The 7,081-nt window shown below is 43.7% G+C and overlaps 1 long non-coding RNA gene across 1 annotated transcript; it reads right to left on the bottom strand.

The window, feature by feature from the left end:
• Positions 1-1,748: 1,748 nt before the first annotated feature.
• Positions 1,749-5,893, bottom strand: LOC128754567 (uncharacterized). Its single transcript, XR_008413936.1, has 4 exons — positions 5,236-5,893; positions 3,705-3,808; positions 3,471-3,532; positions 1,749-3,389 (listed from the first exon to the last, which is right to left on the bottom strand). It is a non-coding gene; the product is annotated as an uncharacterized LOC128754567 (long non-coding RNA).
• Positions 5,894-7,081: the final 1,188 nt, after the last annotated feature.

Raw genomic sequence — 7,081 nt, 5'->3', positions numbered from 1 at the left:
AAACAAAGAGCAAAAACAAACATTGATGGAAAATATATTTTTTTTAAAGGCTTAATATTCGTAAAAAGGTTTTCATGCTTGCAGGAGGTGGATTTTCAGCATGTCGCGATTATGAAATTATGACTTTTTGCGAAGGTTTTGCGGAGGAACGACGACTTCACTGCTCAGGTTATTGTCAATATTAACACAAAATGGATACTGCCAGAGACTCTTGAAGTGCCATATTGCACAAAGATGCATTTAAAACAGGCAAAACAAAATCACTTTTCATCTGGAACATTGCCTTTGTGTTTGACATCTCAGTTAGTGTCTAATTACCACCTAAAACTGTGTTATAGCTCAATAGTTTTCGCAAGGGAAACCACATTTGGTCACATTTTAGACCTTAATGCTACATTCACACACAGATATTCAATAGGTTTTGGGAACTTGTTGACATGGAAACCTCATTTTTCCTCACTTCTCAATCTCAGACTGTGTAAACTGAGTTGTAGGTTCACATGCCTCAGTGTATATGCCTGGAAATACCAGCGCACTCCATGTTTACAACAGTTTGTTTGGCTACTGATCATGTCAGAACTGTCCTCTGTCCAAACAACTGATATCCAGATTAAAAAAAATGAGTCAAACAGCATTTGTTGCGTATTTTTCGGACCTAAACTTATTCATATGACGCTTTCCAGGGCAGTTTTTCTTGGTCATTAACCTCAAACGCACTCGACAGTCCGTCTCAAAATCTGCTGTTCTGTAGACGCTGCTGCTGAGTGGAGGCCAGCAGCCAGTCAATAAAATCCATTTTAATTTTATCACAAAGTGTAGAGCAAGAACTGCAAGGTCAGTTTCAAGAATATCTATGTAAATGAAGGAAAGTATCTTCCTGAAATGCACAGGGTGTCAGAGAAGTGACCAAGTTGATCGTGTGAAGACAGTGAAAATCCTTGACTGCAGACTCATCCTCTTCTGTGCCTCTCTGTCATCACATTAGTTAGCTTCTGTCTACAGTGAGTTTTTAACAGGATCAAGATTGGACTCTAGATGGCATGGTAAGGTAGTGTTGTGGTCCACCGAGGCCAAGTCGAGACAACAAGTGATGAAGGGTGAGACAAGACCAAACTGAATACACAATACACATGTACATAAGAGATAAATGTTTATTTCTTGCTGCAAAATAAATCAACAACTTGCTCTCAACTCTGTCTTAGGCCCCCAAAGTCTTGGTCTTCAACTTGGTCTCTCTTTGCTCTGGTCTTGGTCTCATCCCTCATGGATCTCGGTCACGACTATATCTTGTCCCCCTAAGTCTTGGTCTCTCTGTTCTCTGGTCTTGGTCTCACCCCTCATTGGTCTCAGTCTCGAGTCTCTCTTGGGCCCCTAAGTCTTGGCCTCTCTTTGCTCTGGTCTTGGTCTCCCCCTCATGGGTCTCGGTCTTAACTCTATCTTACCCCCCAAAGCATTGGACGCCTAAGTCTTGGTCTCATATTGCTCCAGTCTTGGTCTTACCCCTCATAAATCTCGGTCATGACTCTATCTTGCCCCCCCCTAAAGATTTGGTCGCTCTCTTCTCTGGTCTTGGTCTCACCCCCCATTGGTCTCGGTCATGACTCTATCTTGTCCCCCCAAAGCTTTGGACCCCTAACTCTTGGTCTCTCTTTGCTCTGGTCTTGGCCTCACCCCTCATTAGTCTCGGTCTCGATGCTGTCTTGCACCTTGGTGCCAACACCAATATATGAAAGGCAGGATGTCACATTACAAGATGACAGTCTGTGGATTCATCTGTTACAAACTTAGATAGCGAGAGTGAGGCATGAGCTCAGCTCAGAATCTTTGGCACGTGCTGAGAGATGCTCATGCTCCTATACAGTTCTTTCCCTCCTCAGTGTCTTGTTTAGCACGTCTTGTTGTCTCAGCTTCACCTCAGAGGCGATGTTCATCGCAGCTCCAGCTTCAGAGCGTCAGTCATCAGGTGACAAGAACAAGATCTTCCCAGCCACTGCACCAACAAGTCCGGCTCCAGAGCAGCGGCCGCAGCATTCTCCTCACGCAGGAATAAGAGGAACTGGTTATGGCTGCTCCTGCATCACTGTTATCATAACTGCCAAGTCCCTCTCTTATCTTCAGTCTGAGTAAAGGGAGACGATAAAACAGACCTAATTGAATTCACATCTTTAGGGTGAGGAACGCTTGTGTGACAGGTTTGTCAGCAAACAGAAGAGACCGTTTGAAGCCATTGAGGTTCCATTATGATACCAGAATTCACATTTCCATGAATGTTTCAATTTGCTCATCCTTTCGAGGCGACGTGTCCTGTAATCCATTGTGACTTAAATACTCTAAAGAGGAATATTATTCGGCGCCGCTGGCGTTATCGCCGCAGCACAGCCGGCATCTCGGAATGGAACATAATGGCCGATAAATGGCTGTGTTCACCTTTTGAGACGGCTCTGCTGGATTTAGCAATTAAAGAAAATTAGATTTCAATGACTGAAAAACAACAATATAAATCACACGTCTGGCGGATTAAGACGTGAGTGACGTCCTTTCAGAGCCTTCAGTCTGTCAGATTATAGATTTAATTGTGTTATAAAAATACTTAAAATACGCTTAGGATCGTCATCTTTTTTGCTTTAGAAATGAACTTTTTTTTGAGACATAAACAACGATAAGAATGTGAACCGTAATGAATATTCTAGTACCCGTTGTAGACTGCAGATAATACACATGATAAAGCCACAGTTATAGATGTTACAGCTGTAATGTTCTGGCTGCATTAAAATGGACATTACTCAACTATAACAGCGTGTTGTCTTGCGTCTGAATCACAAGCTAATGTGGCTGTTTCAGTCAGTGATATTGTCGTACGTACATACGCACACACACACACACACACACAAAATAAAGTTAAAAAATGAAAGAAGAAAACGTATATATACACATAAAACAATGATGCGTTACATAAAATTAACTAAAAAAACTCGCTCAGCCACTTGTTTTTCACCTTCTTTTTGCTCCACTCCTCATTTGAATCGTATCTGAGTATCCCAATATGCTTTGCACCATCTAGTTCAGCAGGCTGAACTATCACTATCAGTCAATGAGATGTAAAAATTGCAACCCGCGGGCCATTTGGGGCCCTCAGGATGCAGTTTTACGGCCCACTTGGAATGTTAAGGTGGGTGTGACCTCCATACTTCCCCATTCTTTGTCCTACGTAAGAGATGTAGAAAACAGTGTACAATTGATTTCCGACAGATGACATTTCAGCTTCACCTTGGACTCCTGTACTTCAATTTTAGCTGCAGAAAACCGAACATGAACATGAACGAACAACCGAGGACGTCAACACCAGAAGTGGAGTGAGGTAGACAATCACGTAGGGAATGAGTCAAAGCCTGAAAACAGAAAAGCAGGCAAATTAAACTCAAACCTGACTGACAGGGACAACAGAAAACACACTTGGAAACAAGACTCACGAGGCCCAAATGACACCAAGCGCTCGGTGGTGGAACAGCACACACAGACGAAGAGTATAAATCTGTCCAGAGCAAAAACAAAACATGAGTGACACGGAACACTCTCTCGCGATACTAGACAACCAAAGAAAGCAAAGTGAGAAGAACACCAAAGGAGGCAGCAGAAAAAGAACTAGCACGCACGCAGACTATAGAGATATAAACAAGAGAGCGGAGGGTTGAGAGAGAGTTTACCATAAGAACGCGAAGTAACCATCTGGCAACACAAGCTGGCTCCGAGGTGATGTTATTCTGCTGCGCTGATTTGTTGAATCGGGTCAGCCGCGTTGCTGAGGAAGCTGGGAGACAGACAGGAAACGGAAATACATAGTGTCTGTCTAAATAATAAACAAGTTTCTGTCTAAATAAGGAGACACAGGTCTTTCTATTCACTGCAGGAATTAGATTGTGTTGACACCAGACAAGCAATAAGTCCACAGCAACTACTGTACATGGCATGACTGACACCTAGAAAGCTCCTCTACAGGGGTCTTCGCATGGATACGTGTACCTTGGCGCGAGGTCAATCCCCTGGTGGTCACCACTAGCATCACTGCAAGTCGTGGTTCTGTTGTTCATCAAATCATGAGCCTCATGTAAATGTTTCTCACAGCACCAGTAGAAGCTCTTCCATGTCTTAACCTGACTTAACTCAGAACCAGAGTGTGAGCCAGCGTGGTCCATCCTTTCCGGCCTGAGAGGGATTCTTTCCTTGCCTCTCCTCTCACTCACTGAAAACATGCTTCCCACTGATGGCACTAGTTTGCCTTGTGTGGATTCCAGCCCTCAAGTAAGTTGGCAGGCGCTCGCTGGCTGCTCCCCCTTGATGAAGGGTGGGAGGAGACTGATGTGTGCAGGGTAATTGTTGGAATGAATAAGAGCTTCAGACGTGGTAGAGCTGCCTTTCATGATCAGATATTGACAGCGTTGGCTTTAGAGCCATAGGAAACCAGCCAGTTCTAACAGTGGTAAATGTGAAGTGTTCCACCCAAACTGTCCGCTCACAATGTAACCAACAGCGTTGTGGAAAATAATAGGATAAATAATAAGATAAGGTTGTAACTGATCGTGAACAATCACACAACAGCCATGTTGTGTCTAGTTTAGACCCTACCAATCGAACATTGAGCATCAGGGCTAAACAGTCAAACCCAGCGTTGAAACATTCATCCATTTTGACTTATGGGATGCAGGGAGCAGCCAATCCCAGCTTCTTGGAGTGAGCGCCGCAGGGCACCCCCTACAGGCCAGATTTAATGTCGCCACATTAGGGATGGGCGATAATTTATCGTACACGTTATACCACCACAACACAATCTCCACGACGACAATTCTGCATCTCACGATAAACACGTGACTCACTCGCTGCATTGGACCTGCATACTGCTCTGCGCTCTCCAACTATTATTATTATTAGTAGTAGTAGTAGTATTAGGGGTAATAGTTGTATTTTGTCATAATATTTGTAATAATATAAATGATATAACTTCTAATATGTAGTTTTCTAATGCTCTTATGTTTACAGTGTTAATTTATGTTGTATCTAAATTTGTTTCATGGAAACATTAGAACTTGTATCGCTGCTTCATGCATGTTGTTATTCCTGTTACTTCATGTGCATCTTTACTGTCCACTGTTTGTCTTTAATGTTTTTAATGTTGCAGCTCTCTGACCAAACAAATGAGGAATTGAAATGACCCACTTTTCACTTGGGTCTCCTCCTTACTTTGACTTCATCGTCCACAAGACAAAGCGACGATGATCTTGCCTTGACACCATTTTATCTTGTTCCAGCACGGTGCGGCCCTGGTCGTTGGTTCAGCACCAGAAGGTTTCTTGTTACACAGTAAACCGCCAGTCCTTATCGGGTCGGGCCTCTGCGCTGAGAGCTGACCTTCAGACGCTATCTCCCCCCACTTTCCTCTCATCAAAGGTAGCAGAGATAAGAAGTGACTGCTCGGTGATAGAAACCTTCTCGTGCGACTCCGCCACTCCACACGCACTCCCTCGCGGCGGTTTGGCCTGAAAGGCTAAATCCTGATGGTCTGCGGCAGCAATCACTGGAGAAGGTGAGGGGTGAAAGTGGCAGGTGGTGGGGTGAATTTAGAGATTAATCTCGCTGCTGTTAAACCATCGGAACTGGCTTACGCTTCATTTTCTTCTCCGTCTTGCCGTTTCCCAGGGTGGTTTTAGAAAACACCTCTTGAAAGAGGGAACCGAAGCAGGCGGCTGTTTCTGTCTTGTCCAGCACAATGATTGTTGAGTATCGAAACATTCAAGAGAAGAGCCAACGCCCTGACTCAGTGTTGCATCTTTATGTGAAGGAAAGGTAGGTGTTCTCATCCAACACATCTCAGGTTCCAGCAGAAGACACAGTAGGGGAGCCGTACTTACTGCGCGACTGGTCTGGAACTTCACAAGGGCTCGGACTTTATAAAGGATTAATTGCATAGGAGAGTCGGTGAAAGGCTTTGAATGACCCTTTGTTCTTTGTTCTTTTCAGTTGTGCTAAGTGGTTGCTCAGTGCTCTGTAAAGTTCCCCGGTGTTTCAAACACATCAGTCACACTCATAGCTTTTAGTCGAGCGCATACTCGAATGTATACACTATATATATATATATATATATATATATATATATATATATATATATATATATATATATATATATAATGTTTTTTACTTTGAGAAACCCCACCAAACTGTCACCTTATTTTTTTTTATTTTATATACTTGAATCTTTTATCTGTGTCTGCTTTATTTTATTTAATTTTACTTTATTTGATGACTTCTCTTTCAGCTGAAGAAGAAAGATGTTGCCAGATTGTTATTAGCCTACATAGGCAACGTGAGCAGACAGAAGCTGGTTTCTCTCAGGGGGTTAAAAGCATGCGTGGACCAGCTGGACTATATATATATCTACTCTCACTCCCAAGGCATCAAATAGTGACTATTTTCAAGTGTTCTTTTGTGTCCCTCTGTGCTTCATGTTGACACACCGAGTATACCGACTGGAAGGAGTGCCATCCCATGGCAAACCCTAAACCCTTCCTTCATGTGATGGTGTCAGGATTTGCTGCAGAAGGTGGAACTTGGGGGTCACTTGAATGCGGAGGTCTTTGCCGGCACTCTGGGTCGCCATTGTCCTGTTGAAAATAGTCGCTATTTGACACGTGGGAGTGAGAATGTGTTGACTTTTTAATGTGAAGTTTTAATAATCCCGTATAAGAACTGTCCAAGATGTTGTTGTTCCAAGCACTTTGGCCACTTTTGTCTTCCTCACACTCACCATAGCCCTGAAAACCTTTTCAGACACGAGAATCATTGTGATCTATTACCCCACTAATCTTCTGCTCTTTGTCTTTCTTCACTTCCCATGTGCCACAGCATGTCTTCCTCCTCCACCTGGACTTGTCTCGTGCACTCTCCCTTGTCACTCCTGTCCTCCTCATCCCCGTGTTTACGTCCCCTCTCACGCTCTTCACCCGACATGTCCCTGTCTCTCCTCTCCTCCGAACCATCTGGCCTCCCCGGCTCCGTCTTTAATTCTACTCTCGTCCTTTTTATGAATCCT

Source organism: Synchiropus splendidus, chromosome 2, assembly GCF_027744825.2.
Source record: "Synchiropus splendidus isolate RoL2022-P1 chromosome 2, RoL_Sspl_1.0, whole genome shotgun sequence".
In the NCBI taxonomy this organism is placed as follows: domain Eukaryota; kingdom Metazoa; phylum Chordata; class Actinopteri; order Syngnathiformes; family Callionymidae; genus Synchiropus; species Synchiropus splendidus.
The sequence above is the reverse complement of the archived record's forward strand: the minus strand, read 5'-3'. Positions and strand labels throughout refer to the sequence as shown.